Source organism: Vicugna pacos, chromosome 3, assembly GCF_048564905.1.
Source record: "Vicugna pacos chromosome 3, VicPac4, whole genome shotgun sequence".
NCBI lineage: Eukaryota > Metazoa > Chordata > Mammalia > Artiodactyla > Camelidae > Vicugna > Vicugna pacos.
The window spans coordinates 13,775,156-13,787,517 of NC_132989.1; the positions used below are offsets into that span (position 1 = coordinate 13,775,156).

The following is a 12,362-nucleotide window of genomic DNA, read 5'->3' on the forward strand; positions in this document are numbered from 1 at the left end:
ACGACCGAAACCCCAACACAAGAAAACCAGGAACACCACGCATGGTCGTCGGGGCCCCGGTCCCGACAGTGCCGCAGGAGGACCAGACCTCCGACCCCCGCGCACCAGGTACCTTGGAGAAGCGCGACCAGGCCGAGGGCTCCCAGAGGCCTGCAGGCCAGAGGGCGGGTGGCCCGCCCCGCAACCCCAGCCCAGTCGAGAGGGACCTCACGCCCAGGACCGAGGGTCGCCGGCACACCCCGCACCCGAGGCCCGCGCCCCCAGCTCGAGCAGCTCTGAGAAGCTCAGAGAACTGCAGACTCACCCTCTTTGGAGGCCGTCCTGTCAGAGGCTCCTCGGGGGCGCTGTCTCCTGAGGGGCCGACGTCCTGTCAGAGGCCCCGGAGGGAGCGGAGGCGGCAGGTCTGACAGCAGAAGCGCTGGACCTGGCCACCTCGCTCTCCGCTCCAGACCGCAGCTTCCAGAAAAAGCCCTCGATGCATCCTGGGGTTCCGGCTGGCTGCCAGGTTTATATGCGTAGGGTTTACGTCTGTGGGGTTTACGGCAGGGGTTTACGACTTGGGGGGCTTTACGACTTGGGGGACTTTACGACTTGGGGGACTTTACGACTTGGGGGACTTTACGGCTTTGGGGGTTTACAGCTAGTGGTGTTAGTCTGGGTCCCGCTTCTGTGGCTGCTGCCGTGGGCCACTTCTACTGCCTGGCTCTGGTGGCCCGGCCACTCCCACCCCTGGCTCCCACGGAGGTGAGCCGTGCGGGAGGAGATCTTCAGCGGCCTCACCTGCGACACACAGGGGAGGCCACAGAGCCAGGAGCCTCGTCTTCGTCTTCGTGGACGAGAGGCCTCCGAGCTGCAGCCTGAGGGGCGACCGCACCAGAAGGCCAAAGGTAACCTGTGTCCCCTCCCTCCGCGCGGCCTCCACATGGGTGTCCATAGGGACAGTAGGTCCTTGAGCAACACGGGCGTGAGGTGTGCGGGTCCACTCACAGCAGAGTGTTTCAGTAAACGGGTGCTCTAAATATGCACACCATAAGCCAACACATCTTAAAATGTTTCTCCCGTGGATTAAAGGAAAAGCAGGGAGTTGTGGTTTTCACAAAGTACGAGAGGGATTTTTGTTTCCCACGTTGTATAATATGATAATGTTTGTTGTGAATCTGCAAAAGGGCTGCATGCCACTTGTGTGTGCTGTAAGGTTTCTAATTGCTACCTTCAGCTATTTCTAAGGTCGTTAAGTACTCAAAGTGGGTTTATTTTGAATGTCAGTTATCCAAGAGCTTTAACTACTACGTTTTGTCACATATAGTTCACAATGTGGTTCAAAGACGCTGAATTACTTTTCCATAAACCATTTCTGTGGGTCATTGTGTCCTAAACTATATAATGGGGTTGGGGATCATCTGACTTCCTCACTGTCTCTCCATTTGCTCTCCCAAATGGAAGAAGCAGTATATTCCATGTGTCCTACTGACTTTTCTCACTAGTCTGTAAAAATCATTAGCATTTATCCTCAATATGAAACACTGTACTGAAATATTAGCATATATTTTAAATTTCTAGAACACATCCAGGGGGGCTATACTTTGTGTGTTTTTGCCATTTAGCAATCATTTACATCAATAAAAAGCCATAAAGTCAAGGAGCTTTTTTTTTCCAGATTGCCTATGGTAGTTTTCAGTCGCAGAATTTTGAGGTATTAATTTTTGATTCTAGGAAAGTCTTTTTCTTAACTTAGTTCCATAAACTGTAGGACTGGCATCATTATTTTTTATCAGCTATTTTTATTTCAGTTTTGTTGTATATGTTTTTCTGTTTAATCTTTCTTTGTGTCATATATTAGGGGTGGATGGCAACATTGTCAGAAAAGCAGTTTCTTTACCCTCGGGCCCATATCCTCTGTGCTCCCTATAACTGAGGAAAAAAAGATTCATTGAGAACATGTGGTTTCCTCCTGTTGAGGGTCCCTCCAGATATTCAGGCATCTACCTGCTGAACAGTGTCCTCTGCTCTAAGTTGCAAAATATTTTTATTCTCACTTAGTGTATTTTTGTGTTTGTGTAATTATAACAATTTCTCTCTTTCCTACCCCCGCAACCACACCATATACATAAAGTCAAGAGAAAAGGGCAGGAGAAGTGGAAAGAAAATCACAAAATTCAATTGGAAGAGGTCCCCAATAGTGGAACTTTAATTTTCATTGCACTTGGCTCTGTGGCCAGGAGGCCAGCTGCTTGACCTCCCCGGCCCCATTTTTGTCCTCCAGTGTTAATTTGTTTGCCCTTTGTCGCTGGCTCCTGTTGCCCAGAATCCCTGGAGTTAATCCCATCACAAGGGAACTCGTTAACTCAGGGACTATATGTGACAGTATTCATCGTGCAGTTAGTCTTAGGTGAGCACAGTGATGCCCATGCAGTCTCCTGCAGAGGAAGGAACGTAAATCTAAGCTGGGCGACTCTTCTTTCTGGCACCTGCATGTGGGACATTAGATACTGTAAATTGTGTATGGTGTCAAATGAGTAGCTAGTGTTAATGTGTCACAGATTGAGTGGGACTCTGGGTTAAAGTCCTAAAGACAAGAAGAATGTCGAAACAATGGTTCTCAGTTGTAGAAATGATCAGTGTGATTCTTCCCGGCTTCAGCTGACTTGGAACTAAATGGATGCACACAGTTTTTAACTACTTAATCTCCTTATTTCATCATATGTAAAACTTCAATAATCTTAGCTTCTTCCTGTTTGTTGTCTCAATATCCTGTTGGGAGTTAAATGTTAATGATTTTCACTGAGCCCTCTGCAGCATTTCTTGCATTCTATTGATATTACATTCAGTCTCTAATTGTGATTGTCTACTTTGCATTGGCTGTGTACAGAGTTTCTGGACTAGAGTTTCTTTGGTTTTAAATTATTCTATACTGTGCAAGCATATTTATCTTGAAAAGGAAAATTCAAACAAAACCAAAACCCTCCTACAAGGCCTATGCTATCCAAATGATATCTACGGATGTTTGTATTCCTTAAAGAAGTGACTCAAATTTACCTTATAAGTATCGTATCCTGTTATGTGGCATAGTTAATATATGAAATAATCATGCTTCCAATTTAGTTTCTTTTTCCTTTTTCAGATAAAACCCTACCATGTACTCTCCATTTCTGTATTTGTTTCTTACTATCAGGAAATTCTTTGGTCTTGGATTGCTCTCCTTCTCATCTCTTTAAGAGCAAGGTGAATACAATCCAGACCTTCTCCTCTATAGATTCCTCTCCCAACTCTGCATCCTCACAGTGAACCTCTTACACTGATCATAAGATGCATACTCTCACATGTTTTATCATGTTCCTGCCTTATTTATGTATCCATTTGGTAGACTGTGAGAATGTACTATGGTGTTTGTAATTCCTGTATTTCCTGTGACATTCCATTACCTTTATATAAAAAATTATATTGAGGAAAAGGTGTGAAAAATCTCAGTGTTAATGCATTTTAGCTTTTATTTCATCCTCAAGGTAGATGGAAAACATATGATCAAGGAGAACAGGAATGCCACTTCATGAGATAATCAACGATATCACACACCAGGATTCTCTGCTTTGACCTTTTCTCTTTAACTGTTTACAAACTTACTTCTCAACATCCAGATCTTAACTGCCAGGGAATTGACATAAAATCCTTGCAGTTTCTGTTTAATGTGATTTAATCACTCTGGAGTGAGTAATCAAAGTGAGAGTAATGCCGTGGACTAATGACAGCACCTTCTCTGGGTTCATTCTGGTAGGTTTTTCTGACCGATCTCAGTTGGAGCTGGTTCTCTTTGGGGTAATCATGTCCCTTTACCTCATGACACTCCTCGGCAATGCTGCCATCATCCTAGTATCCCTCTTGGACTCTAAACTCCACAATCCCATGTACTTTTTCCGCTCCCATCTCTTATTACTGGACCTTTGCGTCACCAGCAGTATTATTCCTCAGCTTCTAGTCAACCTGGGGGGTCCAGATAAGTCTATCATGTATGGAGGCTGTGTGGTTCAGCTCTATGTCTCCCTTGCCCTGGGATCCACAGAGTGTGTCCTTTTGGCTGTGATGTCCTACGATCGCTATGTCGCAGTCTTTCGTCCTCTGCATTAGGCCTCTGTCATGCACCCTCGGCTCTGTCACATCCTGGCATCTATGGCGTGGCTCAGTGGTCTGGCAACCACCCTCATACAGTCCACTCTCACCCTGCAGCTGCCCTTCTGTGGGCATCGCCATGTGGATCATTTCTTCTGTGAGGTTCCTGTGCTCATCAGGTTGGCTTGTGTGGACACCGCCTTCAACCAGGCAGAGCTCTTTGTGGCTAGCGTCTTATTCCTGGTGGTGCCCTTGTCGCTCATCCTGATATCCTACAGGCACATCACCCAAGCAGTTCTAAAGATAAAGTCAGCCATTGGATGACGTAAAGCATTTGGAACCTGCTCCTCCCACCTGACGGTGGTGATAGTCTTCTGTGGAACCATTATCTTCATGTATCTGCAGCCAGCCAAGAGGAGATCCAAGGACCAGGATAAGTTTGTGTCCCTCTTCTACACTGTGGTGACTCCCATACTTAACCCCCTTATCTATATTCTGAGAAATAAGGAAGTGAAGGCAGCACTGAAAAAAATTCTGAGGAGGGGAAGGGTATAGCTCAGTGGTAAAGTGCATGCCTAGCATGCCCGAGGTCCTGGGTTCAATCCCTAGTACCTCTATTAAACAAACACACAAATAAATAAACCTAATTACTTCCCTCCCTCCAAAATATTTTAAAAAAGAACAAAAAGTTCTGAGGATAACTTTATGATTCAGTGGGACATGATTATTAAAAGACATTTAGAAGAGAGTTATTTCGACTGATTAATGGATAATGACTCAGTAAATGATTTGGTCATGTTCATAATTTTATAAGTGAGTTTTAGTAGAAAAAATTTTAAACAGAGTTTGAATTTTCCAGTTGGACGGACCTAAGTTTGAATACCCATTCCACCACATAACATCTGTGTGACCTGTACAATTTGCATAACCTGTATGTTATCTATAAACTGGGCTGCATTATATTGAGCAACCCAAACTAAAATTAGATTATTCTAGACGTTTTATTGTGTATAAAGTTTATTCATAAAATCAATTTATTTAGTAGGTATAACCATATGCTATATGGGTATAATTGTAATTTTTCTTTTGCAGAGATAGAGATATTTTGACCTGTTGCTCATAAAAGAAAGAGCAAAACATAAATGTCAGTGGCATTATTCTTTCAACTAGCCATGGATTCCAGGACCCCTCAGCTTGTGGGAAGTTCCCCTGAGTGAGTCCCATTATACACTGAGCTCACCTGTATTGCTGCGTTTTCCCTCCTGCTAGCAAGTTTCTGATTTTTTGTATTTCTTTCCTTAGTAGGTTTTTGGAGTCATCACAGTTTAAAGTGTTTACACAGGTGACTCCCAGATTTCTGTTCCAACACAGATATTTCATAGTCTATGTTCAACTATGTATTTCACTTCTCCACCTGGGTGTATTAAAACAACCCCAAATCAGCACATCCAGACTAAATCGAAAGCTCCCTGATTTTGTTTCTTTTCCCACACTATTCCCAGTATCACAAAATGGAACATACATCATCCCAACTCCTGTCTCCTATTTCGCCTGCTGTACGTAACCTAGACACAGTCCTGTGGATTTTACCTTTTAGCTATCTCTCTAGTCTAACCACTTCTTTCCATTTTAATTTTCTACCACCAGTGCACCTCTAAGATGATCTCCTTACTAGACAGAAGATATTTATTTAAGTGAATGAAATACATTTTCCCTTATACCTTTTTATCATTTTGGATGTTGCTAGGTACATGCAATTTTTAGTGCATCATGGATCTTATCTTTGTCTTATCTCCTTTATGAAATGCATTTGTTTATTAACAATTACTGAGGCATTGAAGATGCAGATGTGAACAAAACAGCACCCACACTTTTATATGCTAATGGTCCAACTCAGTCGACTGGGAGATTTTCCCTCTGTGATGGTATCTATTGGCAAACAATAGAAGACATTAGGGAGAAGACCCCTCACTTTCAGCATATTGATTGTAGAATCAAATCTGTCTCAAAGAAGTGTTAATATTAATGGTTATGTGTTTTTATAATGTTTGGATTTTTGATATGAAACTGATATGGTTGCTAAACAACATCATCTAGGCAGTAGCACCCCACCCTGAAGAAAGAGGAAAGAGTTTATATTGTTATTTGCTAAATCACAAATATGTTAATATGTGTATAAGAAAGGAAAGAATCCATGAGTGAGTTTTAAAGGGGCTGACAGCTTATAACAGAAGCCAAATAGTTTTCAAGTGATATATTTTAAGTGACAGGGAGGGCATTTTTAAAAAAAATTATTAGAAGATTTATATATATGTATATACCTAGCAGGATATGGTTGGAAATAGAATGTTCTCCCTCATGCTGAGGAGAGCACAAACATCTCTGAACTCCAAGTAAACTGGGGCTTAATAATTTAGAAAAATATATAGGAAAGGAAAATCAGTTTATGGAGCACACGCACTGACAGGTTTTTTCTCTCTTTTGTAATGTGAGTGCCTGATTTGTGGTTTGATTCAATGGGGGATCCATTTCAATGGGGAATCCACCTCAAAGATGGCTCTCTCCAACAGACATGTTGCCAGCCACTTGACAAGGTAATCAATCAGGCCACCTTCTCCCACTGAGGCACCTTTGTTTTAGAGATTTTAGTTCATTTCAGTCACTGACATTTTGGGCTCCTGGTTAGATCTTTTTCCCCAAATCTTCTGGCACTTCAAATTCTGGCTCTAATGGTTTAAATTCACCAACAAAGAGTGAACTGAACAAACAACCCAATCCAAAAATGGACAGAAGACCTAAACAAGAAGCAATTCTCCAATGAAGACGTATAAATGACTAACAGGCACATGAAAAAATGTTCAATATCACTAATTATCAGAGAAACGCAAATCAAAACTACAATGAAGTATCACCTCACGCCAATCAGAATGGCTGTCCTTCAAAAATCCACAGATATCCAGAGGGAATCCTAATTCAAAAAGACACTTGCACCCCAATGTTCATAGCAGCACTATTTACCAATAGCCAAGACATGGAAACAACGTGAATGTCCATCAACAGATGACTGGATAAAGAAGGTGTAGTATATTTATACAATGGAATACTACTCAGCCAGGAAAAATGATAAAATAGCGCCATTTGCAGCAACATGGATGTCCCTGGAGAATGTCATTCTAAGTGAAGTAAGCCAGAAAGAGAAAGAAAAATACCATATGATGTCACTCATATGTGGAATCTAAAAAAAAAAGGCAAATGAACATATGTAAAACAGAAACAGACTCACAAACGTAGAATACAGACTTGTGGTTGCCAGAGGGGAGGGGGGTGGGAAGGGATAAATTGGGAGTTTGAGATTTGCAGATGTGGGCTGGAGTATATAAAATAGATAAACAAGCGTATACTGTATAGCACAGGGAATATATTCAGTATCTTGTAACTTACGGAGAAAAGAAATGTGAAAATGAATATATGTATGTTCACGTATGACTGAAGAATTCTGCTGTACATCAGAAATTGACACAACTTATAAGCTGACTATACCTCAATTAAAAAAAGTGTGAATCCAAGAAATCCTAGGTCTCCATCCTTGCACCTAACAAGAGTAGAACCTCAGGCCCACTGCTGTCCCCTCCCCCCACCGCATCATGTGGCCCCAGGTGTGTTGTGTAATTTTCAGGTCTTGTCAGTCATAAAACGTTTTTTTTCAAAGTTTCCTGATGATTGCTGAAGGTTTTGATTTGTTTTTAATTTTTATTTCTTTTGAGGGGGAAGCTATTAGGTTTTTTTTATAATTTATTTATTTATGGAGGTACTTGGAATTGAACCCAGGACCTCATGCATGCTAAGCATGCACTCTATCACTGAGCTATATCCTCCCCACTCCACTGAAGGGTGTTTTGCAAGCATTATAACTACTATAATCTCTGGTCCAGCCACAGTGTTAACTGTTGATAGGCTGAGACCAGTATAAAACAACTTAATATGCAGGATGTGGAATCTGGAAATTTTTGGTAAGCAGGATCAGACTTAGATAATCAAGGAAAAATGGGGGCTCTCCAGTTCTGAATGACAATAAAGCAGCAATTAGTTTTTTTCTTCTATAGAACCTGTGAAGTACTCTAAGGGTAGAAAAGAGAAATAAGAACATGATTAATTTGCTCAAAAATTCAAAGTGACATTTTACTATAGTGAGAACAGAGCAGTACAATAATGCCTGATATTTGTTGTTCAGTTGGAAGTCAGTCTTCAGCCACCTTGATATTCTGGGCCAGTTATTCAAGAAATTTACTCATGAGGTTATTTTTCTGAATTACTGTAATTTCTCTGAATTCTCTGTAATTACTGAATGATAGTATTTTTCTGTTGCCTTATGCAAGAATTATAAAGGGGTAATTGGGATGAATTTTAATTGGCAAATGTTTTGGAACGTGCCAAGGTAAGCTCCTGATATCTTACTGCATAAATCCTTAAGTAAGAGGAAGAAAGATTGCAAGGCATTTTTTCATGATCATGGTCCGGGATCTTATGGACATTTTAATGAGTCCCATGTTTTCCATAGAGGAAATGTAATTCTTGTACCCTTCTGGGGACATGATGATGCCACATTAACAAAGTCTATTGTTTGTTTCCTAGCATAAGCCATCTCGTTATGGAGGAAGTAAGTCAATGAGGTTTCTCTCTTTCAAGTTAATTTTTTTAAGAAGTGGGGTCACTAGGGGTAGCTCACTTTCTTCTGATACATTACTGTGCAAGCCCCAGGACCTGGTTTAGAAAACATTTAATTTTTCCATTATTCAGGATGCATATTTTGGTGGTGTACCACAAACTGCATGGACCAGGAGCAACATGTTTTAGAGCTGTTGCAGAGAGATTCATCTTCCAGAGAAGCAGCTCTGTAGCCATTGTGATAACTTTTTAGTCATAACTGAAGATCAAATTTCATTTGTGCACCAAACTTCCAAAGATAGTTTCAACATTCTTGCATCCTCTTTCAGGTAGGGGGAGAAGATTAGGTATTATTTTCTGGGCATAATGACATTGGTTTGGGTGGTAGTCAGTGTGAAGTCAGACTTAACAACATCCTGAATACTTCCTTTTCTTGAAACCTCACATTTGGTTCCCTAGTTTGCTTTTTCTTGATCTTAAACTGAACACTTACTTATTTACCCTCAAGACACAGGCTGCTGGAGATAGTGTGGACAAGGAAGTAATTCCAGAGGCTAGAATTCATGTTCTTGTCCTGAAACAGGTACATTGACAGGAGGCACCAGCTGCTGTCATTAGACCAGCATCTCATCTCGTCTGACTAGATTGTATGTTTTATTGCAGATAGAGCAAACTATGAAATTAAAGAAACAGACTTGTGAAGACTGGATTTCAAATTAATCTTTTCATGTTGTCTCTGATTATTCCAGAAAATTTTCTTTCTCATAAAATTGCCTTGGCTCCTTTTTTTCTTCCTTCCTTCCTTCTTTCTTTCTTTTTCCTTTTTGATGCTTAATATCTTCCCTGTTCAAAGGCAGCAACAAATGGGTTTAATGGAAGCTCTCTATATTCTTCAAAATGGAAAAAAAAGAACAGTCCCCTGACCCAAATATTTTTGCAGTGACACACATTTCTGAAACATCTTGCCAAGATCTAGAGACCATCTTATTGACTTAAAAGGGAATAATATCAAGATATACATTATCTGCTCAACCAACTGGTCTTACTTTTGACTACAAATAAATTTCCAGAAATTCATTTCTAAAAGATTAGCATATGCCTCACTTCTTCACTTACCACTCTGGTACCCCTTTATTTAATTGCAGTCTCAGTTTTCTGATCTACTCTGGAGCTGATTGACCCCATAGACAATTAAAATGCTTGTTTTTCATATCAGCATGCTACTTCCTCTCATGGTACGTCCTGAAATCTCCTTATTCTGAAAGGACATTTGAGCTCAATGTAAAATTTATTTTTGAGTGCAATTTTTTTTGTTTTTAAAAGGTACAGGTAGTTAGCTGACAATATTTGTGACCTTTAGCCTAGAGTTATTTCTATTCTATTTCTATAAGAAAGTTGTGTTTCCTTTATTTAAAAATAAACTAATTTTTGTGTTTTGTTATTGGATGTTACAAATGAAAAAAAAAAAGAATCTACCAAAATAGAGTAGAAAGTTGAATGGTGTATAGCAACATTTGTATACCAGAAGGTATTTTAAGGAGAATAATATTTCATGGGCTCAACACTATGATAGCACTTTGAAATCCCACCCTATAATCACACAGTGAAATAATAGATCCCAGATATTTTCAAAGAGGAAAAAAAAATGTGAGTGTTAGAGAAGAAGGCAAAATATGAGAGTTACAACATTTGTTGATACAGGTGGTGTTCCTGATGGGGCCAGCTGAGGAGAGGAAACTGGAGATGTGACACTGGAGCTGGAATTCTGTGAACAGGTGAGTGTGAGGTGCTGAGGGGAATGTTCAGCAAAAGCAGGGGGAGGGGTTTTATCAAAGTTTTTTTATTACAGTCAGGCTGGACACAGTGTGATATGACAACACCCAGGAGTTTTCCATACTTTAAGGTAGACGGGCTGGAGGTGCATCTTGTTCTCTGAGGGTGGCATGTATAATCAGTATAATATGAAATCACCCAGAAGATGGCTGTTTGGATAGATAATTGGACTGCAAGTGGCAACACTGACTGGGTGACAAGCCAAGACACCATCGACTATGAGTACCTTATTTTTTTGAGGGTAGTACAGATAATCAATGGTTTTTAAAGGTGGTAGGTAGCTGTAGGGACACAGCATTACCTTCGAGGATGTAGAGGACCCTATCCAGTGGGATGTCCCATGTCATCATGGTGGATTGGCTCAAAACAAAGGGACCAAAAGTGCCCATGTCAGGAGATCTTTTCAGCTGCCAAATCCAAATACTAGCTTCATACAGTGGACCATATACCATAGTGTGCTGGGGGCACAGAAAGAAGAAATGGAATTGCAAGGGAGCATAGTCAGCATTTGTCAGGGAGCTGGAAGGGAAGGTTGGTTGAACCTTGGAAGACACTCGTTAGGTATTGGTGGAAGGAACAATTATTAGCGTGAGTCATTCAATCCCAACTAGACAACCTGATTCTTTCCATGATGTGTCTGTGTATTTAAAGAAATGTGTCTTTGTTTACAAATATATTTCTACTTTAGTTAAAAACTTTAATGATGGCATTTTTCAGTACAGATGTTTTACAGTTTTGTAATAAAGGAGACATTACTTACAATATAACTTGTTAATTTGCTGGGGGTTTTTTGAAAATTTCTTTGTGAAGTAAACTTGATTAAGATGTTTCTGAAATATTTCCAAAATTATCTACTTGTTAATTTTGTATTTTTATCTTTATTATGCTATTAGAGTCTTTTCTATGTTTTTAAAGGGATGTTTTATCACTATTGAGAATTAATTTTGTAAATTTATGTAAAATGTTACTTTTTTCAAGTTTTATTTTCTGGTATTTTTCTAACTTACTTACCTGTTCTTTTCTTATTTTGTCTTGTTTAAAAAGAGTGTTTAACTATAAAATTCTCATATTTTGATGCTTAGGATTTAAAAAAATGATACATTTAATAATCTCCAATTGAAATTTTGGCATCTTGTTTCACCTAATTTCCTACTTACTGATGGCAGTTTTACAGCAGTAAGTTAGAGGATATAATGAGTAAGGTTTCTATTCTATACATAATCGAAGTTTTCATTAAAGCTTAGTAACTGGTCAATGACATAAACTTTGTGTTACCAACATGTTTGCTTTTTCTGTGTTTATTTTACTTGAGTCTGAAAATCTAACAGTGACATGTCTTCATTGTGGATTATGTTATCTATATTCATAAGGCAACTGTAAGAATGATTACTTCAGCTTAAATATTAGCTTTCATAGTGTTAAACTGTGAGCTTTTGATGTTAAGAAAATTTATTGTGAGAACTTTAGGGTATTGTGTTTCTGATTTTTTCATGTCCTTTGTCTTTCTTAATAACTCTGTTTTTTCCCTTTTCATTGCTTTCTATGCAAGTTACTCAAGCATATTCCTTAATCAACTTTTTTTCACTTACTTTCTAAATATAACTTAGAAAGTAACCATTATAGATATATATAATGTGGTTTCCCACAGTTGTTCTGTCCACATGTGGGGCATGTCCAATTGTGGTCCAACCAGAAGGGGTTATAGACTCAGAAAGGAGTTATTGCCTGATACGAAGGCACATGCAAATAACAATTAGAAC

General features: G+C 39.7%; 1 protein-coding gene and 1 pseudogene across 3 annotated transcripts in view; both read left to right on the top strand.

The window, feature by feature from the left end:
* Positions 1–637: 637 nt before the first annotated feature.
* Positions 638–12,362, top strand: part of LOC102540475 (proton-coupled amino acid transporter 2) — a 135,120-nt gene continuing 123,395 nt past the window's right edge. For all 3 annotated transcript variants that reach the window (XM_072954358.1, XM_072954367.1, XM_072954364.1), the window contains exons 1-2: positions 638–887; positions 10,471–10,544. The gene's annotated coding sequence lies outside the window, so the exon portion shown is untranslated. The remainder of the gene's footprint in view (positions 888–10,470; positions 10,545–12,362) is intronic.
* On the top strand, positions 3,724–4,659 carry LOC140690457 (olfactory receptor 2G2-like; annotated as a pseudogene).